This window comes from Pleurodeles waltl, chromosome 3_1, assembly GCF_031143425.1.
Source record: "Pleurodeles waltl isolate 20211129_DDA chromosome 3_1, aPleWal1.hap1.20221129, whole genome shotgun sequence".
Lineage (NCBI taxonomy): Eukaryota > Metazoa > Chordata > Amphibia > Caudata > Salamandridae > Pleurodeles > Pleurodeles waltl.
In genome coordinates this window covers 810,602,720-810,626,743 of record NC_090440.1, presented here as the reverse complement: position 1 = coordinate 810,626,743, position 24,024 = coordinate 810,602,720, and positions in this window count along the sequence as shown.

Below are 24,024 nucleotides of genomic sequence, written 5' to 3'. Positions count from 1 at the left end.
CACACCTTGTGCCTAGAAGCCAGCATGTGTCCCTTTCTTTTTTGCAAAACATTTGTAAGCTGCTGTCTCATGAATGGTCTACCTATGTTGATGGGATGATGTTGGTATTCCTTCACATATATATGCATGGCAAACTGTTTGTGGAATATTACATTTACAATGGGGGTATATTTCTTGTTGTGCCACAGACAGGAATGTGTCAGCAATGTTTGTTGGCTGAAACATACCCTGACCCGTCATAGCATGTCATTTGACATGTACAACTGCAGAGGCATTGAGGGACATGACAGATAGGCCAGGAGTTTAGAGACACAATATGAATATCTCTGCCCTTGATGTGGCATCATGTGGAAAAGTGCATGTCACATGTGTAATGGGTGAGGTTTATGTCCTGAGTGCTGGCCAGCATCATGGAGTGACTTGTAGTTATGTTGGAATGTGGTTGGGTAGAGCCATTCATCCACAGACATCTGGGTATGCATGGCCATAATGGAGACAATGATGTAGCTTCCAATTGGGCAACATTTTAAGTGCCTTCAACAAGTGCTTGCAAATCTCAGGGCTTCTCCAACATCCAAGGGACTAATGGCATCTACTGATGCACTCACAGTATGTAATTGAAAGGGGTGCTAGACATTAGTGGTGATTAGCCTGGGGCTTGCTGATTCATTGTGCTGTGGATTTTTAGGAACATCTCTCCCTGACATATTGCACATGATGTCTACAGTGTTCATTTCCACTGCCTATCTGAGCAACATTTATACTACCTCCATGACCCTGTTGGGACAAACATCACTTCCTGAAGTATGCATTGTTGATATGTTTCCAGTGTGTCATGGGTATTTCCATGTCTTGTTCTCCAAGCTATTGTACTTTTGTCATCAACATGGCACGGTTTTATATCTTCATTTCTCATTGTATGGTCATTATGTATGTGACAAATGAATGTGTGCATGACCTTGTGTGGGATCTGGGGAAATGCATTTGGCACTGGCCTACATTTGTATGTCAACAGACAACTGGGATCTGCTCCATGGGGAAAGTATTAAGGGTGATGGTGTCCCCGACTTGTTGAAAGGTTACTGGGATTTCACAACTTCAGCCATGTCTGAGATCTTGATTTACCTTTGGGCAACTGTTGATAGTTCAGGTGGCATGCATGCATATGGTATGGTACATGTATGGGCCATTTAGGTGGAGTTTGTTGCTGGGGGCTGTTAGTAATAGGGTCTTTGGTTGGCAGCCAGGTTACCCCTTGTCCAAGCAAGAACCTTCACTCTAGTCAGGGTAAGTCACACACAATCCAAATTATCCTGCGCCCACCCTCTGGTAGCTTGGCACTGAGCAGTCAGGCTTACATTAGAAGGCAATGTGTAGAGTATTTGTGTACTAAATCATGCAATAACACAGTAGAACCCCACAAAAATACACCACACAGTATTTAGAAAAATTTATAATATTTATCTGATAAAATGCAGGTCATAATGATCAAGATGCAATAAGTATATGTTGAAATATCACTGTAAAAATGATATAAAGTGTCTATAGTCTTTTAAAAGCAACAAATGTCTCTTGCAAGCACAAAGTACCTGGTTTGCGTTTAAATTCTCTGCAAGGGACCGCAGAGGAGGAGATGCTTGGAAAATGGGGAGGTGTGCGTTGATTTCTCCGGCACACACAGACGATGCGTTGTTTAGTTTTCACGCAAGGCAGGCTTTGCGTCGATTTCTGGCGCATAGACTGGGATCCTCTTCCCGTTGCGGGTTTTCGGACACCCTGGGAGCGATCCGTTGAAATCCAGCGCTTGCAGGATGAAGTCACAGGGGCTGCGTCGATCCGGTGGGCGATGCGTGGAAACTTCTACCGCACGGCAGGCACTACATCGATTGCTCTCAGGAAGTCCAGCTGTGTTGTTCCTGCTCGGCTTTGCGTCAATCCAGTGGGCCTTGCGTCGAATTTTGGGTCACAACACTGCCGCTGCATCGATCTTCTCTTTGTGTAATCGGGCTGGGTCGTCATTCCGGTTCGGTGTGCTGTGATTTTTTCACCGCAATGCAGGCTCTGTGTCGTTTATTGCAGGCTGTGCATCGATTTCTGCCGCACAAGGAGCTCTTTTGCAGGAATGAAGTATTTTTGGTACTGAGTCTTCAGGGAACAGGAGGCAAGCCCTATCCAAGCCCTTGGAGAACATTTCTCAGCACAGCCAGAGAGCAGCAAGGCAGCAGTCCTTCTCAGAAAAGCATTCAGGTGATTCCTTTGGGCAGCCAGACAGTTCTTCTTGGCAGGTTGCAGGTTCTGGTTCAGGGTTTCCTTTCCAGTGGTATCTTGTCCAGAAGTGTCTTGATGAAGTAGAGTGTCTACCTCCGAAGTGTATAAGTTGGTAGGGTCAGAGACCCTGCTTGAATACCCAAATGTGCTTTTGAAGTGGGGGGACTTCAAAGAGTGGCTTGGAAGTGCACAAGGTCCCCTTTCAGTTCCATCCTGTCTGCCAGGGTCCCAGTAGGGGGTGTGGCAGGCCTTTGTGTGAGGGCAGGCTACTGTCCTTTGACTTGTAAGTGTCAGGCCCTCCACCCTCCCAGCCCAGGAAGACCCATTCAATATGCAGATGTGTGCAAGTGTGACTGAGCATCCTGTGTTTGGGGTTGTCTGAGTGAATGCACAAGGGAGCTGTCAACTAAACCTAGGCCAGACGTGAATTGGAAGGCACAGAAGGATTTAAGGGCCAGATGTAGGAAAAATTTGCGAGTCGCAAATGGCCCGAATCGCAATTTGCAACCCCGCAAAATCGGAAATGGGATGCAAAAATCCCATTTCCGTAGTGCAAATTGCGATGCAAGCCATTACCGACTCGCAAAAATTGCGACCTGATTTTGCGACCCGCAAATAAGAAGACGCAATTTGCGAGTCGCAAACCATATGAAAAAGCCATTCGCAAATTGCGACTAGCCGCAAAAAAACCATTTTCCACACCCAAATTACCACTAAGTCAGAGCAGGTGGTAACCAGAACCAAAGTATAAAAGGAGACCCAGAAGGCATCTGGGTTACTCAAAATGGCTGAAATATATGTGGTAGCAAGGAGGAGGAGAGTCCACGCCGCACAGCAGAGGAGGAGGAGGAGCCAGAGACAGGAGAGGATATACAGAACCAGGCAGACACTTTTCGTACAAACTGAGGAGGAGATTTATGACAAATACAGACTCAGCAGTGCAGCAATTTTAGAATTAATTGATCTACTCAATCCGCAGCTTCAACGCCAGACTGTGCGCGGCTGCGTCATCCCCACACATGTGCAAGTGTTATGCTCACTGCACCTCTTGGCCTTGGGTAGCTATCAGGGGGTCATTGCTGTGGCAGGTGGGGTATCCCAAAGTGCACTCCCACGTTTCTTCAGATGTTTCCTAGATGCCATACTCACACACATGTCCAGATACATATACCTACCCAGGAATGAGGCAGAAATTAACAGCACCAAGTTGGAATTCTACAGAATTGCCAACTTCCCACATGTAATAGGGTGTGTAGACGGGACACATATACAAATATGCCCTCCTGCAAATCTGGAATATCTGTTCTGCAATCGGAAGTGTACCCACTCACTGAACATCCAGGTGGTATGTGACGCCCATTATGTCATCACTGACATGGTAGCCAAATTTCCAGGGAGTACACATGACTCTTACATTTTCAGGCACAGTGGGATACACCAACGCCTAGAACGTGGGGAGTTTGGAGACGGATATCTCTTAGGTATTGCTGAAGACACCCTGAAGCCATACACACAGGTCACTTTAGAAACCATCCATGCCCTGCTAACATTGCTTATTTTTGCCAAACAGGTGACAGTGCATATGCGCTACGACCATGGATACTTACCCCATACCTAACACCCAGCAATGAGAATGAGAGGCGATACAACAGTGCACATAGGCGGACCAGAAATGTCGTAGAAAGGACCTTTGGACTGTTAAAGGCAAGATTCCGATGCCTCCACAGAAGTGGAGGTGCGCTCCAGTATGCCCCAATAACAGCATTCAAGATCGTTGGCGCATGCACAATACTACACAACATTGCCACCAGACATGGGCTACATCCCACCCCTGCAGACCCTTATTCGGAGGATGAGGAGCAAGAGTTACCACATCGCCAGCCTGGGGATAGAAGCATTGCAAATCACGGCAGGCAGAGACGGGACCACATTGCAAACCAATACTTTGGAAGGTACATGGCAACAGACACCACACTCACCAATGTCACACACAAAGAGCCCAGTTGTGTAGTGGATCAAACAAAACATTTTAATAAGTGAACCTAATAACTAAAGAACAGAACTGTCGGTAAGGGGCTGCACATGTCCACCCTTAATGAGGACACATTAACTGCATGCGCCTCATGAGTCCTGCAGTGTTTGTGCCTAATACCTCCTCCTGGTTCGCCCAGCATGGCTCGTGCCAGGTGGGTCAGCAGACCCCTGACGTGCACTGCCACTCCGCAGTACACGTGTGTCTGTGGCAGATGCACTGCTGGTAGTGGACCCCTCCTCACTGTCCTGAGGGGTCTCAGCCGTGCCCCTTGCCACCTGCCTGGCCTCCAACATGTCCACAGCGTGGCTAATGCGCCCAGTCCCCGTGCCACATCCCCTGCAAAGTGGCCCAGTTCCACCTGCAGGCTCACGGTCTGTCGTGACAGGCCTGTGGTGTTCAATGCAAGACGGACAATGGACGCTGCCATGCGGTCAAATCGCTGGACTAGTTGGCGCTCACGGTGCCTTGCACTTTGTCTCTCAGCCACCAGTTCCATCACCAGTTGGCGGATTGATTGTGTGAGGTCACTGACATTGTCATTCAGTCTTGTGAACTGTGTGTTCACTTCTGCCAGGTCATGTGTGAAATTGTGTTCCATCCTCTGCACTGCCCCTGAGATAATCCTCAATTACCTTGTTTGCAGGCGCTGACCAGATAGGAGGGATGCCTCAACTGCAGACATGGATGCCTCACCAATATCCTCCTGGGCCACTGCCTGGACCTGGACTCTGCGTCTGCAACACAGTGGTGCTTCTGGCTCTTGCTGTCTCACAGTGTGGGTGGGACCAGGTGTCTTGTCTCCTTCCTCCATGTCCAGTTCTTCATGTGGAGGGGACTGCGGTGGTGTTGTGCTGGGCCCTGTATTGGCTGCTGCAGCCTCCTGCCTGTGGCCTGCTGTCTTCACCCTGGATGGTGTGGCTGGTGGGGGTGTCTTGTGGGAGACCTGCGGGACATAGGGAACACACTGCCAGTCTCTAACATCTGTTGTATGCCTCATAATAAACATTTGCCTGTATGCTGCCTACTGTACTACATTGCCCATAATGCACCATTCTGGTGTTTGCTAGTCTGGAATGGAGCTAGTCTGGTTGTGCATGCTGCTGTGTACTGGGTGAGTGTGGGTATAACATTTATAGGTGTACATGCATGTTACATGGTACTCACTTTTGGATGTCCCTTGCGCAGACGTGTCCAGTGCTCCTATTCCTGACACTGCTTCAGGCTCCAGTGTCTGCTCCACCAATTCCTCCATGGCTGTGGGTGGTGGGATGGTGGATGGGCCTCCTCCTGTGCCCCTCATCTCCCTGAGGCGCTCTGCCACCCTCTCCTTTGTCCTGGAGCACCGGTCGTACCACCGTTTTTAAAATTTCTTCTATGCTCCTGTGGCTCACCCCAATGGCATTGATCCTCTCCTGGATTTCCTGCAAGATCCTCCTCTTGTTTGTGTCTGGGACACTCAGGGCTACCTTTCCAAAGAGCTGGTCATGGTGCTGGCAGCATTCCTCTGTCAGCACCTCAAGTTCCTTCTCTGAGAATTTCAGTTTCCTCTTCCTTCCTGCACTGCCTGTGTCTTCCATGGTAGCAGCTGTTCCTCCAGGTAGTTGCTCAGCAGTTTGAAAAAGGGTGTGGTCCTCCCTCCTCCCAGGTGTATTTGATGTCTTCCTGGCTCTGATGTCATCAGCAAGAGCCAGGAAGTGTGTTTCCAACTGTTTTGCTGCACCTGCATGCAATTTGCGGCACAGACGCAATTTGCGACACCCGACTCGCAAATTGCGAGTTCGCTTTTAGCGAGGTCGCAAAAAGCGACCTCGCTAACAGCGGACTCGCAATCTGCGGTGCGACATAATTTGCGAGTCACAAATTGATGTCGCTTTTTTTTGTTGGATCCCATTTTGCGAGTCGGAAATTGCGAGTCGCAAAGACTCGCAATTTCTGACTTGCAAATTTTTTCCTTCCTACATCTGGCCCTAAGTGTAGAGAAATGCTCACTTTCTAAAATAAGAATTTCTAAAATAGTGACATAAAATCCAACTTCACCATTAAGCAGGATTTTGTATCATCATTCTGGCCATACTAAATATGACCTGGCTACTCCTTTCAGATCAGGATCTACCATTCAACCGTATATGAGGGTAGCCCTAATGCTATCCTATGAAAGGAGCAGGCCTCACATCAGTGTAAAACAAATTTAGGAGTTTTACACTACCAGGACATATAGAACACACATGTTCATGTCCTGCCTTTTACCTACATAGCACCCTGCCCTATGAGTGACTTATATGTAGAAAAAGGGGAGTTTTAGGCTTGGCAAGTACTTTTAAATGGCAAGTCGAATTGGCACTGTAACTGCACACACAGGCACTGCAGAGGCAGGCCTGAGACCTGGCTAGGGGGCTACTTATGTGGGTGGCACAACCAGTCCTGCAGCCCACTAGTAGCATTTAATTTAAAGTCCCTGGGAACATGTAGTGCACTTGACTAAGGACTTACAAGTAAATTAAATAAGCCAATTGGGTATGAGCCAATGTCACCATGTTTTGAGGAGAGAGCATATACACTTTAGCTCTGATTAGGAGTGGTAAAGTGCGCAGAGTCCTAAAGCCAGCAAAAATGAGGTCAGAAAAAGAGAAGGAGTAAGGCAAAACATTTGGGGGTGACCCTACAGAAAGGCCATTTCCATCAGGGGCCTACTTGATATCCTGGTAATGTTTTCTGATCAGAGCTGTTGTTCAAGTGTGATTATGGACATGTGATGACCCTATTTCTCTCTGTATTTGCAGCATCAACACCGGCAAGTGAAGGAGACGGGGCACAGTTGAGTGGGGAAGCATCTAACCATGGAACCTCGGGTCAAGACACCACCAACACAGAGGGACCCAATGGCCTGGAAGATGAGGGGAATGCCACAGGGGAGACCGGAATATCTACTTCATCATTGGATTCTTCCTCCAGTGGACACTCCCTAGTGGCGGCGGACCCATCAAGGCATCTCCCTGTACCATCCTTGTCCGCCACTCCCCATTCTATCATCGCCCTCCCTGTTGCTGTCCACCCAGTAGGCTGTACCCGCTCACCCATGAGGGCGGGCATCTCTTTTGCTGCATGCCCCTCCTCCCTAGGCTTTATTAACCCTGCTCTCCTCAGTGAGGAGGCTATTGGCCTCTTGAGAAGTGTCTCTGTGGATTAGACAGCCATTGTGAATTCCACTCAGGGCTGGCAAGTCAAGTACAACAGCCCAATGCATTCCTGGAAGGCATTCATAGTGCAGTGTCTGGCCTACAGAGATCTTTTCAGGCTTTGGCCTCCACACTGATGGCAGCCAGCCTTCCGTTCCCCCTACCCCCACTTCCCACTCCAAATCCCCTTCCACTACCTACCAAAAGCACACAGACAGATCTGCATGCATCTACATCAACACACAAGAGCAGCACACACAAATACAAGTACCACAAAACACACTGGCACACAGACAAACTACACCCACCCACAGACACAACAACAGTCACCACTTCCCCAGACACCCCCACCACTCCCAGCATTATGCACACATCAAGCATACCCACGGGCACCATGCCAACAGTCAGTGACACATCCACCATACCCGTCATACCCACAGACCCCCCCAACAGACCCCCAGACATCCACCACAAGCACCATATCCACAGACGCCACAACAGACACACATATGTCCACCACATCCAGCATACCTGCAGTCACCACCCCAACAGTCACATCCACATCCACCACTCCATCCCCCAGCACCTCTACCCTCCAGCCCCCTAAGATACATAAAGGCACTCACTCTCCTACCCAACAGACACCCACAAAACACAAGCATACCTCCCAGAAACATCCACACATACACAGCAGACAATTAGTCCCTTGACCTCCAAATCACAGCCCCTTCTGCTGACCGTCCCTGTGTCCCTAAGAAAGTTTTTGTTTGACCTTGACCTTTCCCCTGTACCGTCTATCCCCTTTCCCAGACCCAAGAGGCATCCCCCAACCTCCCAGCCCCTCCCTTCCACCTCCACGGGCTTCTGCCCCCCGCAAGCACCTAATACCTCTCCCCTTAAGAAGAAGCCAACCCCTGCCAAACCCAGGACCACCCCCCAAAACATCAACTCCCACCAAAACATGATCCCTGAGGTGCCTGCCTGCCCTCTTGATGCCCCTTCCTGTGGAAGTTCCATGGCAGTTAGGAATCAAGCTTTGGCACAATACTGTGCTATAATGTACAGGAAAATTGACTCATCAATTGCATTTGTTCTGATTTATTCATTTTAAATAAACCCAAGCAGTTGTTTTTTAGGGTACCCCTTAGTCCTGTAATTCTGTTGCTACCATTATAGTGTTCCTGAGTAATTTGCGTTGTCTGCCTACTACTGTGTGTGTTTCAACCTGCTTGCTGTTCCTTTTGGTGTTGTTTTCAGCATGTGACTTTGTGGGCAGTGCTGTTGTCCAATGTGAGCATGTATGGTGTTAGACTTTTCCCACTAATATGGATCATGTATTCATCTGATGTGTGTCAGCTTGAGGTTTGTTTGTGCAGACATGGAGTGTGTTCAGTTGTGCTCCCTTATTTTGCAATTGTGCATGTGTCCACTTAGCTGTGTGTACCTTGCAGCTAGTTCCTGTAGGTGTATGTCCAATGCAGTTGGAGTTGTAAGTGCTTTTCTGACTTGCCCTTCCACATTGTGCAGATCAACATGTCATTTGGCTCTAGTATTGTTTGTCCCTGAGATACATGAGGGATATTTCCTGTGAAAATGTTGTTTGAGGTGCATGTGCATAGTGATATATGTCCCAGTGCAGCCTCCTTCCCTAAGTGTACCTGATGGCCCCATCCCAATTATGCAGGTATGGTTTGCATAGTGGGCTTGGGGCATTTATGTCTCTGACTGTTGTGCAACCATTGTCCTTCCATTGTGTTGTAATGTGTGTGATGTATGTGTCCATTGCAGGGTTGTTTAATGACAGTGTTGTTTGTGTTCCATGCCACATCCATACATACGTGTGTTGAATGTGATGACAATCTATGCCATATGTGCAATGTGAGTGTGTGAGTTGTATTTGTATATGTGATGTTGGTGTGTTGTTGGTGTTGTGTGAGACAATGTTGCGTACCCTTCACTGTCCCCATGCCTGAGAGGGTCAGACATGTGTTTTTGTGTAGTGTTGCAGCGCAGTGTGAGGGACCTGCCCAAAGTGGGCGTATTGTGCCTGTGATTGTGTCCATCTTTATGTGTTATTCTGACTGTGTACACAATGAGATGTGTACTTGGTGCCTGTAGCATGAGCCCCATTCCATGTGGACCACAGCGCAATGATCTGTTGTAATGGTTGATAACACCAGCAGATGGGTGTATTTAAGGTTGGTTGTGCCCATGACGGTGTGGATTTTGGTCTCTGAGGATCAACAGCAGCAGTAGGACCTGTGTGATGGGCTCCATGGCGGCAGAAGACGTGTAAGTTTGACTTCAGGTGAATGTCTCACTTTATAGTCTCTGTTTCCATGTGCTTGGATGTGATGGTTGGAATGCCATGGTCACACTGACAGTATGCAGACTCGTAATGTGTCCAGCGGAAACACAGGCTCCACTGGCATGTTTGTGCTGCCTTGTGACCGTGGCAACCTGTGCTGCCAGTGGAACCGTGGCAGTCTTTGCTCCATAGGCCCCCATGACTTGGAATATGGTGATCCAACTGCCAACCCAACCGGGGTTGGACCACCGCCGCCATGGCGGTCAGCAGATCCCCAAATCCATTAGTGAGGTCCAGTATCTCTAAAATACTCCTCTTCTCTGGTGCCTGTGGTCACTTCAGAAAGCAGTGTTCCACTTATCACAAAATGGTGGATGTCTGTTTTTAAAACATTTTCAAGTTGTAACCATTATTTTCAATAAATGAACTGCGGTAATCCGTATTTTTATGTGAACAAAAGCATGACTAAACCTATACATCATTTTGGCAGTGAAATTTGTCATGTTTTTTACTTTCCCCAGAATGTTCATCTACCATCTTGTTTGGGGACAGAGGCACAGATTGTGTAGTAATGCAAGAGGTCATAGTTTGCATTTTCCATGGTGATATATTGATGTTTAAAACATTTGCATAGTAGTGTGATATGTTGGTTGTGGTGCACACACAAGTGTGATGCAACAGATATTTGTATTTTGAAATGTTGAGAAATATATAATAGCATACACCATAATTTAACTGACATTGTAAAAACATATGTTTTAAATATTTCTTTTAATTTCTTCCTTTAAAAACAATGTGTGGTAAAGGTTTGTGTGGTAATTGTGTGCATGGTAAAGGTATGTGTGTTAATGGTCACTTTAATGGAAACCTATGTATGTTTATGAAAAAGGTATGCATGGTAAAAACATGTGTGGTAAAGGTATATATATGCTAAAGACTGCATGGCAAAGGCATGCATGGTAAAGGCATGCTGTTCGAAATGAGGTCTCTGGTTGGCAGTGGCTTGCACGCTGTCCAAGCACAGACCCTCACTCTCATCAGGGTAAGGGAGTCACACAGCTAAGATCACCCCTGCTCACCCACTTCAAAGTTTGGCTCAAACAGTTAGACTTATCTCAGAGGCAATGTGTAAAGTATTCGTACGAACACACACACACAGTAACACAGTGAAAACAACACAAAAGTACTGTACACCAGTTTGGAAAGATAGCCAATATTTATCTGAGTAAAATCTAACAAACACAAGTCAAAATATATATTTTTCAGAGATGGCAGTGATGTGTCGATTTTCTGACCTGCGTCCTCAGTTCCTTGCTCCGGTGTGGGCCATAATTTGTGGGGTCATTAACAGTGCATGGCGAGAGCTTAAGTAATAGTTATCGTATGGTAGGAGTTATAGGGCCAGATGTACCAAACAGTTTTGCCCATTCTGTGTCTATGGGAAAATGTGTTTGTACATATGGCCCATAGTTACTTGAGGTGATGCATGGAAAATTCAGAAGCACTGTATTGATGGGACTGCGGTAAAACAGTCGATTCTGCAGCCACAGGACAGGTGCTGCATCGATTCCCCAGCCCTGGGACAGGTGCTGCAACAATTCTTTCAGGGTGGCGCTTTGACACATGGGTTTTCTCCTTCAGATCCCCAACTTGCACTTCCAAGGGCCCAGGGACTGGAGTTGACACCACTTGGCAAGTCGGGACTCCCAACGGGAGAGCCCAGGCATTGGCAGAGGAAGTCTTTGATGTCCCTGACATTTATTATCAGGAGGCAAGCTCAGTCCAAGATCTTGGAGAACCTTTGGGAGCAGAATGTAGAAAGCCAACTCCAGTCCTTTCACTCTCAATACTGAAGCACTAAACAGCAGGCAAGCACAACAAAGCAACAGGTAGAGTGGCAGTCCCTCCTACAGCATACAGCTCTTTTTCCTGGCAGAATTTCCTCAGTCCAGAATGATTCTAACTATGTGGTGTCAGAGGTCCAATAAGTATACCCCTTTCTGTCTTTGAAGTAGGCAAACTTCAAAGAGAAGTTTAACACCCTTCCTTTTCCTGCCCTGGCCCTAGACACACTCCAGGGGAGTGGAGACTGCTTTGTGTGAGGACTGGCACAGCCCTATTTGGGTGCAAGTGTCAGCTTCTCCCAACACTCTAGCTCAGGAAAGCCCACCAGCCTGGTGATGGGCCATCAAGACATGCAGGGCACACCTCAGCTCCCTGTTTGTGACTGTCTAGAGTGAATGCATAAACAGCCCAACTGTCACCCTCACCCAGATGTGTATTCAGCATGGCACAGAAAGTTAAGCAAGAAAATGGCCACTTTCTAAAAGTGCCATTTTCAAAACTCACTATTCAAAAAACACCTTCACAAAAAGGTGTATTTTTAGTTTGTAGACCCCAAACTCCACATCTCTGCTCCCAATGGGAAATTACACTTAAAAGATATTTCAAGACAATCCCCATGATACCCCATGGGAGAAATAGACCCTACAATAGTAAAAATTAATTTAGTAGCATGTCACTATTAGGACAAGTAAACCACACCAGCACATGTCCTACCTTTTTAATACACTGCACCCTGCCCATGTGCTGCCTTGGGCCTACCTTGGGGGTGACACATAGGTAATAAAAGGGAAGGTTTGGATCTGGCAAGTGGGTTCACTTGAGAGGTCGAAATGGCAGTTTAAACTTACACTCACAGACATTGCAATGTCAGACCTGAGCCATATTTACAGGGCTACTTGTGTGGGTGGGACAATCAGTGCTGCAGCCCACTAGTAGCATTTGATTTACAGGCCTTGGGCACACACTGTGCACTGTACTAGGGACTTACTAGCAAATTAAATATGCCAATCATGGAGAAGCCAATCACTAATACATTTTAGACAGAGAGCATGTGCTCTTTAGCACTGGTTAGCAGTGGTAAAGTGCTCAGAGTCCTAAAGTCAACAAAAACAGGTCAGAAAAATATAGGAGGAAGAAGGCAAAAGATTTGGGGAAACCCTGGTTGTATATCATACATCAAAGCCTAAAAAACTATCTCTCTCCCTCTCACTTTCTCTCTCTCTCTCTCTTTCAATCAATTTCTCCCACTTACACACCGACTCAGACACTCACAGCTCCACTCAGACCATCAAGCACCCACTCACAGACCCACTCAGACTCTCACACACCCACTCATGGACCCATTGTTACCCTCATGCACCCACTCACAGACCCACGTCACACTGATGCACCCGCTAAAACACTGATATAACCTCTCTCATACCCAGACACACCATCTAACAGCCATTCTCACCACCAAATACACCTTCTCACACCTATTCTCACACCCAGAGAGGCTGCAGCCTACTCCTGCTGCGCACAACCAAAGGACTGTGTACAGCATGGGGTCGGGTGGTTATGGGGGTTGGCTGCAGGGTCTGGCTGCAGGCCAGGTCTTGCGGGCAACCTCTACTGCACACAGGCGAAGGACATGCACCGTGCAAGGTTGGGTGCTTATAGTGGGCAGGACAGGCCTTTTGGGCAACTGCCACCGTGCAATAACAAAGGCCATGGGTGGCGGTGGTTGGAATAACATAGTAATGAAAATTACTGTACATTAAAAAAACATAGAAATTCACTGAAAAAAACAACATTTACAGCGATGTTGGAGTTAGGAAATAGAATTTTTTAAAAGCATAGAAATTCACATAAAAAAACAAAGGTTACAGAGACGTTATAGGAAGGCTCACATTTTAAATGTACGAAACCACAGAACTTCACCAGTTATAGTTAGAGTTACCTCAAGTAACTATAACTCGTGCCTTAAGGTAACTATAACTCGCGCCCTAGCCATGCACAGTTTTTTGTCACAAATTTTACTGCAAATATTAGATTGATGTTATCAATGATGTTATCAAAGATGTCATGAGAGACATAATTTGTGGGGTCATTAACAGTGCATGGCGAGAGCGCAAGTAATAGATATCGTATTGTACGAGTTATAGTTACTTGAGGTCACCACTAGGAAGCTACAGTTAGTACCTAGTTTCTATTGAAAAAGCATTTTTTACTTGCATATAACCTTGGCACTGGTTGACAAATCTTCATGCAATTTTCTAAAAACAATTGTCTGGAAAGTTTTGGGGTGATCCGTCAGGCGAGAAAAAAGGTGGCATCCCAAAACACTTTTCCCCCATTCATTTTTGCATAGGGATTTTTAATAGCGATTGCACTGAACCAGTGAACGGAATTACACCAATTTGGCAGAAAGATAGCTGTTGATCCTGAAAGCAACCTTTTTGTTATTTGGTGTAAATCTGTTCAGTAGTTTTTTTAGTAATTAAAGAAAAAAAATAATTCTACATATAGGGATGCAAAGGCTTCACGAACCCTCCCGATCTCGAGCTGAGATCTGAATGGCTGCCAACACTTCAACAAGGAAATGTTGGTAGCCATCTTGGGACTTGGCCAAGTCACAAAACAAAAGTTAAAAAAAGGAAAGGGACCAGAGTATGGACACCCTGACCCCTTAGCTCTGGTGCTGGGGTCCCAGAGGGACCTCCCCAGAGCAATAAAAGCATTTTTTAAAACATTTTTGAAAGACGTTGCGGCGGATCCATGGATCCACTGAAAAAAAAAAGAAACCAAGTGCGGGCTCCCACGCTTGTTTCTGTGAGGCACCCTGGTGGGCCATGGCCTGGAATTATCAATCCTTGGGGGGCTGCCCGACCCCCGCAGCCCTGAGGACCACCACCTCCCCGGGACACCAATCACAAACAGTGCGGGGGGCGCCTGGCTCCCCGCAGCCCCAGGGACCACCCCAGGTTCTGCGGCCAACCCCCGCTGTGCACTGCCTTCAGCCATGCACTGCACGGGGTTGGATAGTTATTGGGGTTGTCAGAGGGCCTGGCCGCTAACCCCCACTGTGCACGGCCTTCAGCAATGTGCAGCACAGTCTTGGTCAGATATAGGGGTTGACCGCAGGTCAACTGCCATGGTGTATAGTCTTTGGCCGGTCATTGGATTAACGTATTGTAAAGTTAATTACTTTACATTTTAAAAAAAGTTGAAATTTACTGAAAAAAAGGTCACAAGGACATTATAGTTAGAAAATAGAATTAAAAAACATAGAAATTCACTTTAAATACCAAAGGTTACAGGGACGTTATTTTAAGGCTCACATTTTAAACATACCAAACCATATAAATTCACCTGCTATAGTTAAAGTTATCTCAAGTAACTATAACTTGTGCCTAAGGTAACTATAACTCACGCCCTCGCCATGCACTGCTAATTACCCCACAAGTTACAGCACTCAGGACATCATTGATAACATCAATGTAATTTTTGCATTAAAGTTTTTGACTATATCCTACAACTATAACATCCCTGTAACCTCTGTTTTTTTAAGTGAATATATATACATATATATATATATGTATACATATCTATATGTATATATATATATCTATACACATCTATATGTATATATATATATATATATATATATATATATATATATATATATATATACTCCCACAAAAAACAAAGATTACAGGGACGTTGTAGTTAGGTTCACATTTTAATCCCACACAAAACTATAGAAATTCAGCAGTTATAGTTGTGGTTGTCTCAAGTAACTATAACTCATGCCCCTGCCATGCACAGTTATCTCATCAATAATTTTACTGCAAATGTTACATTGATATTATCATTATCAATGATGTTATACAAGATGTCATGAGTGATGTAATATCGGTAATTATTAGCAGTGCATGGTGAGAACGCGAGTTATAATTACTAGACGTAACCATAACTATAACTACTGAATTTCTAAGGTTTTGTGCGAGTAAAATGTGAACCTAACTATAAAGTACCTGTAAACTTTGTTTTTTTAATTGAATTTTAATTGTTTTAATTCTATTTCCAAACTATAACATCCATGTAACCTTTGGTTTTTCAGTGAATTTCTCTGTTTTTTTTTTTAACATGAAGTAATATTAAATTACTTTAGTTAATCCAATCAACACCAAAGACTGTGCATGGCCAATCCCATAAGCACTCAATATCTCCCCTGGCCCTACCACCTCCCCAGGCCTGTAAAATCATTAAAACTGGGAGGGGGGCATGTGGCCCCCCCACACAGTTGTAGTTATTTTACAGGCCCTGGGGAGATGGTAGTCCCTGTGGCCAGGGGGTCCAGATGACCCTCCTTTCAAAGTTTGTAATTTTGCCCCGGGAGGTGGTGGTTCCCAGGGCTTCCAACAGCAACTGGAGGGGGATCCACGTGCCCCCCATCTTAAAAACAAGCCCCAGGGAGGTGGTGATCCCTGGGGCTCCTAGGAGCTCACTGGAGGGGGGCTGCACAACCCCCCTCCAATATCTGTAAAAAGCCCTTGGGACATGGTGGTCCCTGAGGTTCAAAAGACCCCTGGGGGACCCCATGTGGCCCACCTTTTTTTATTAATTGTGCATGCCCCTGGATATCAGATTGCTCACCTGACTGCCAGGGTCCCTTTAAGACAGGAAGTGCAGGGGCTTCCATATGGTGGAGCGCATTGCCTGCAAGGCTGCGCGCTGCACCATGACGACTGCTCGTCGTCAGTTCTCACACCGTCTCATACTCACCTGCACTTCTGGATTTTGGTATTCTAAAAGCGCTCAGCATCCAGTCCTTTTCTTTGTGCCTCTCATTTTTTTTGTTTCATTTTTATCACATTTCTCTTGCTCTCTTCTGGATCACAACAAGAATTCTGGAATGAAAGAGAAAGATTACAAATATCAGGAAAGCGGGAGACATCCACAGTGGATACTTGGTTTGATTGCTTTATATGAAAAGCTGTGAAGGATTACGTATCTGACTTGAACTGGAATGGCAAATTTGGTGAGAGTAACCATGGCCTTTTTGCATACAGGTTAATCTAAATAACATGAGAAAAGACAACACAATGAGGATATTGTTTTTTTTAAGCAATCATTTATTTTCTTTTGTAAAAGACTCATGTTGAGGTATTTTGAAACATTGATGAATACAGTTTTAGATATATAATACAAGCATTTCTTGAAAGTTACCCAATGTCTTTATACATTCTAATTTTAGAATAAAAATTAGTGATACTCTAGAAAGCATGAACTGTGACACATGGACTGGTGTTTCCTCTTCTATTTTATACTTGGTAGGTGTAATATGAACTATGAGGACTTACACACATCCACACAGTATGCTGGGGAATATAATCTTATATTTTTTGTTTGTTCTTAGATAATTTTGTAACCACAGCAGTCCTCAGAAATCAGGCCCTGAAAAGGGAGAGAGGACTTCAATAACAAATAACTGAATTCTGACATAATAGATACGTTATTTCAAATTGTGAGATATCTAAAGAGTGTTTTTCTGTTTTCTTTGTTAGAAGAAAATCCAATGCCACTAGTGAGGATGAATTGATCTGGACCTGATCTCATTTTGTGTCTTCATCCCGGTGGGACAGGCATATCTGGTTACTGGTCCACTTGTCTCGCAGGGAAGCTGGGAACTATGTTGTGCCCATTTCACTCCTGCAGAAAAAAGGTACAAGTTTGACAGTATGATGAGCCCACCTTTGCTCTCCACTTGATCCCGCACCTCCTCATATTATTATGCAGGGAAGAGTAGCGCTAAATCTGGTAATAACGGATCTGTTGAACAGCTCGCTACAAAGTGGGATGGTGCCGGATTCCTGGAAACATGCAGTGGTCAAGCCCCTTCTAAAGAAACCTAATTTAAACGGAGCGGTCTTTAAAAACTATAGGCCTATCTCGCTCCTTCCCATGATGGCAAAACTTATTGATAAGCATGTAAATATACAACTATCGGGCTTTTTGGAGGAACACAAGATTTTGCACATAACTCAAATGGGCTTTAGACCGGGCCATAGCACTGAATCTGCCATGATTGCGGTTACGGAAGAAGCGAGAAAACAAATGGACCAAGGTCAGGCAACTGTAATAATAATGCTAGATTTGAGCGCGGCATTTGATACGGTCAATCATGATCTACTTATATAAAAAGAATGGGAAATAGTGGGATCAAAGGAAGGGCGCTCAAATGGTTAAACTCGTTCTTACAAAACAGAACCTTTCAAGTCCTGGATCGCTCTTTTCCCTCAGCCCAGCTGAAATTTCTATGCGGAGTTCCGCAGGGCTCATCTCTGAGTCCCACTCTGTTTAACATTTATATGTCCCCCCTAGCAGAGATCATAGAACCTTTTGGGGTATCCCTGATGTCATATGCGGATGACACACAGCTGGTGGTTTCCTTCTCCTCCAATAAGGAGTCGGATAACCTGGCCTTGCCTGCCTGTCTCCAAGCGATTGCTGCTTGGATGACAGAAAGCAGGCTGCTACTCAACGAAGAAAAGACAGAAATTATGTTTTTGGGAAAACTGGCCAACCCTGCTAAAAATATAGGACCAGCAATACATTTAGATTACTTACCCCCTCCCAAAGCTCAGATTAAAGCCTTGGGAGTTTGGTTGGATCCCAAACTCACCATGAAACATCAGGCCAAGAGAACGTCAGCCACCTGTTTTGGGATACTTAAGCTACTTAGGAAGATTATGGGCCTGCTTCCACCATTGGCCAAAAGACTGGCCGTAAAAGCCCTGATTTTATCCAGATTAGATTACGGAAACAGTCTCTTTTTGGGATCTCCAGGTTATGTGGTTAACAAACTACAGGTGGTACAAAATGCTGCAGCACGTCTGCTCTTTAATCTGCCTAGGACCACATCAGCTAAGAAAGCTCTGATTGAACTGCACTGGCTTCCAGTGGCAAAAAGGATAAAGTTTAAGGCTCTTTGCTTCTTCCACAGAGCTCTATATAAAAAGGATCCTCATTATCTAAAATCATTAATTTCATAATACATACCCACAAGAGTTTTGAGATCGGCCTCTAAAGCCCTTGTAGTGGTTCCCAAAGTAAAGAGAACATCATGGGGAGGAAGATCCCTGAAGTACCAGGGAGCCAGACTTTGGAACTCTCTACCCATGAATATTCGTATGATGACTCAGGAGACTGAATTTAGGAAAGCCATTAAAACCTGGCTATTCTAACTTCCTCTAAGCTCCCTCCTCTCCAGTGAAGTTTAGGATTCCTCCAGTATATCTAATTTTTCAAGTTGATCAGCGCTACGAGGCCTCCGGGTAGCTGGCGCTATATAAGTCTCAATAACATAACAATAACATAACATAACATTCAGTTTCTGTCTGAGTGAAATGGGGACGCGAGAGTTACATTGGCCAATTTAGCTAATATGATTGGCAATTTGCAAAAAGAAACACAAACACTTGCACAAAGAGTAGACGCTCATCAAGAAAGAGTCTCTGCTACATCATCTGCCTCGGGCACTGAGCATGGGCAGGACACTTCAGGAGGAATGTATTCGCAGTATGAGGGAGCTGTGGTACAGGTACACCAGTAATACAAGTTACTACTCCTCCAGCTATTCCGCTGGCCCCTCCTGAGTGTTTTTCTGGGGAACCATCCAAATTTTCTACGTTTAATAATTAATGTCAGCTACATTTTATTTGTAAACCAACTTGTTTTCCTAATAATCAAACCAAAGTGACCTTTATACTGTCTTATTTGGGAGGTGCACCGTAACATGGTCCATTCCTATTGTTGAAAGAGATGATCCCTTAATAAATAATTATCCTGCGCTTAAAGCTGAACTTAGAAAATTATTTGACCACCATACCTTTATTCAATCAATAGATATTGAGTTATTGAACTTAAAATAGGGCAGTGAAGATTTAATAACCTATATCACTACCTTCAATCCTTTAGTAGCAGAATCAGGGTGGTCAGAGAGTAAAAGGAGTTCTTTATTCTACAAGGGATTATGTAAGGAGTTGAAAGACTTACTGGCCCAAGTGGTGAATCCCCCAGAAACTTGTAGTGAACTTATAGACTTGGTAGTGAAGCTAGATTGTCGTTTAGCTGAACATAGATGGGAGAAAGGCTGAACAGAACCTAGATAATTGTACACAAAGAAAGAAAGGCAGAGCCAGAAAAAAGTGATGAACCAGAACCTATGCAGATTGGCAGTCTAAGGGGGCCCTTAAGTGAGGAAGAACGGCAGAGATTGTTACAGCTCTGCCTGTACTGTGGAGACGAGAGACATTATTACATGACTGTCCTAAAAAAACAAGTAAGAAAAATGTGGTGGGAAAGTAGAACATCCGAAATATGACGATGCAAGCATTTCAGGTAAACAACATAGTTTAGCCTCTAAAACCTTAGCACAAACATCTTGTATTCATCACTATCGTCATTTTTACATAACAGCCCAAGTGCCCTGGAATGGGGTCTCAATTGCTTTCCACTTGTTAGCTGACTCAGGAGCTACAGGGAATTTCATGGATTAGACTTTATCTGCATTATATGGTATCCCTTGTGAATCTAAGAAACATGCAGAAGAAGTTAAAACAATAGATGGCAGTGCTTTAAAATCTGGTCCCATAACTCATTCCACTATTGCCTTTGGGCTAACTACACAGGAATCCCATTTTGAACAAATACAGTTTTTATTTTATATAAGCACCCCGCTTCCAAGCGATGTTAGGCATCCCATGGTTGGAAAGTCATAATCCTGCCATAGATTGGAAATAACAGAAGATTACATTCTGCTCTTCTTATTGTAGGTAACATTGTTTACGTGATAAGTCAAAGACAGAACCAGATAAAATGCAAGTATTATATACCCTTATAGAGAAACCTTAGTTCCCTGCATGCTACCAAGATAAAGCTGATGTATTTTATAAAAAGAAAGCCACTGCCCGTCCCCCACATCATCCTTATGATTGCCAAATAGATCTGATTCCTGGGACACATTTACCCTGTACAATGATATATCCACTCACAGAAAAAGAGACCATCTACTTGAGAGAGTACTTATATGAGATGTTACAGATAGGGTTTATCAGGCCTTCCCGCTCACCAGCCTCTTCTTCTCTGTCTATTTTCTACCCAACAAAGCAGGTGATTTACATGCCTGTATCGACTATAGAGCATGTAATGATGTCATTATAAAGAATAGTTTTCCCCTACCTCTCATTTCCAGTCTTATTGATCAAGTAAAAGAAGCTCTGATGTTACTAGTTAAATCTGAGAGGGGCTTATCATTGGGTGAGAGTAAGAGAAGGAGATGAGTGGAAAACAGCTTTTTGCACCAAATTTGGATTGTATGAATACTAAGTGATGCCCTTTGGATTATGTAATGCCCCTGTTGCATTCCATTTTTTTATAAACAAGGTTTTGAGGGACATTCTGGATGTGTGTGTGGTGGTACATATGGAAGATATATTAATATATTCTCCCTCCATGTCTGAGCATGATGGCCATGTCAAGGCTGTATTACAAAGATTACATGAATACTGGCTCTTATCAAGCTTGGGAAATGTGAATTTCATGCCTCTGAAGTTACCTTTTTGGGTTATGTTCTCTCTTCATGTGACATTAGTATGGAACTACAGAATGTAGAAGCTATTGTACAATGGAAGTCGCCAAGGACAGTGAAGGAGGTCCAAAGTTTTCATGGTTTTGCCAATTTTTACAGGAGATATATATATAATTTTTCCACAATGGTATCCCCTATAACTCACTTACTAATGAAAGGCATGGCATTTCAGTGGTCTGAAGCTGCAGTACAGGTTTTTCAACAGCTGAAAGAGATGTTTATAAAAGCCCCAATTTTACAAAACCCTGACACCACACAGTCTTTATAGTAGAGGCTGAGGCTTCTCAGTTGGCAATTGAGAGGTACTCTCTCAGAGGAATCCATCAGTTTATTATTCTCGCACGCTTCCTGCTGAAATTAACTACCCCAGTCGAGATAAAGAATTATCAACAATAAAAAAAAGGTTTTTGAATAGTGGTGTCATTATCTAATGGGTGCTTTGCATACCGTAATAGTAATTAATGACCACAGAAACCGTAAATTTCTCAATTCAGCTTGTCGAAGGGAAATTGCTTTGGACACAATTCTTTAATGCGTACGACTTCCAAGTGGGTTGGCAGCATGGGAAAGCAAATGCCCTGTCCCGTTTAGGTCATGACATTGTGAAACATGAGCTAGAAAACCAAAATATCATACCCTCTGACCATTTTTTTTTGAGGCAGTGATATCAGAAAAATCATTTTTGACAGATGTAGCTGCTGCCCAGCTCAACAAGGAAGTTTAAGAAATCCTGCAAGGACAAGAGACAAGGGTGTAAATAGTATTCATTATGTAGAGGATAGATTGTTTATTCCTACTCTAGCCATACAGCAGCAAGCATTAGTGTGGTGTCATGCTCACATGATGGCCGGGCATCCGGGGGAAAAAAGACCTTAGAATTGATTAGACGGTACTGTTGGTGGCCTACATAACGGACATAAACATTTTTGTATAAAGTTGTGCAATAAGAGTCCAGTCAGGTTACTGATGGATTACTACATCCCTTACCCACTCCTCTACATCTTTAGCATACCCTGTCTGTAGATTTCATAGTCTAACTACCTAAGACAGACCATGGTTATACTACAGTTATGGTTGTAGTAGATATGTTTACTTAAGTGGCTAATTTCACACCCTTAACAGGTCTACCCACCTCAAAAACACCTGCAGATGTCTTTTTGAAATCAATAGTCCTGCTGGACCCCTGACCTGCACCTGGACACTGCACTCTGGAGAACTGCACCAGCTGCACACTTGGGCTTCACCACTAAAAGGACTTTACCTGTTTTTTTACTGCTTCAAGAAGGGACTCCCTGTTTGCTACAGGTACAAAGGAGCTGCCCAGAGTCCCCTGCATCAAGTCCTGCAAGGAGAGCCCAGCTGACCACCGTCCAGTGGCCATTTGAGGATTCTGACCAGGTGCATTCTGGGTATTGTAGCCCCAACTCCCAAGGAGCAACTCAGAGCTTCTGGAACCTTGGATCAAGTTGTGGACACTTCAAGGACACAAAAAGGACCTCTGGAAGAAGATCCAGAAGTTTGGAGACGTTTGGAGCAACTCCATAAGTTGAAGAGGTGCATTGTGGGAGTTGTAATCCCAGACCCCAAGAGGCACACCAGAGCCTCTGAACCATTGGCAGGTGCTGTGGACCACTTTCCTGAATCAAACACTTCTGAAAGTAAGTGTGACAGTGTTACCTCATGGGTGGCCTGAACTCTGGACTTTATTCCTTTCCAGTGTGACCTTTTTTAACCCTTTGAGCGCTAGTTGCTTCTATGCGTTAGAAAGCATTAATTCTTTAAAAATTAATTCAAGTTTTGTAATATTTGAATGCTTTATTCTTAGTCTCATAAGTTAAGCCTTGTCGCTCGTTGCCAAGCTACCAAGGGTTGAGCTGGGTTTAATTTACTGAGACCTAACTGGACCTAAGTGGAGGTTAGTGACCTATTGCTAAGTGTATGTACTTACCTGCCCTTACCAATAACCCATTTTCCAACATATACATTTTAACCTGGGAAATTAATTTTCCCCATTGATTTACATTGAAAAAGAGGAGATTTTAGGCAGGTGCAATATAAAAATAAAGCCCTTTTCAACTTAAAAACAGCAGGAGTCTCCTGCCTGAATCAGGTCTGTTGGCATGTATGGTTGTACTGCCACTACCTTGTCCTTCTGCCCTCAATGGTCTGTTATACTGCCACAGCTTCTCTTGCCTGGCCAGCATGGTTGGTTTGTTGCCCCTGCCCCCCTTTCCCTTGTCTTCCATGGTCTGTTGTGCTACCACTACCCCTCCTGCCTGTCCAGCATGGTTGACTGCACCCTCCTCCCTGCCCTCAATTATCCAAGTCAGTGCCCCTGACATCTGTTTCCCCACAGTATTCTGATGAAAAATTTGGTTGCTAACATTTGGGCCTTCATTATGACTTTGGTGGATGGGAAACTCCATCCGCCGAAGCAAGGCGGTCAGAAAACTGCCAATGCGGTGACCTGACCACGAGGGCTATTACGAGTTTTCCGATGGGTTCGTCTGCCAGCCAGCCCCGCAAAAAACAACCCACAACATTAACATCGGCTCATAATAGAGCTGGTGGCAATGTTGCGGTGCGTCAGGTGCAGCAGCAACCCGTTGCGCTTTTCACTGTTTGCCAAGCAGACAGTGAAAAGTGTGACAGGGCTGGCCATGTAAGCCCCTGCACTGCCCATGTCAAGTAAAAAAAAAAAAATTGAAATGAGTTCAGTTGGACTCGAACCCCCATAGCTCATAGTTTTTTTAGCCCC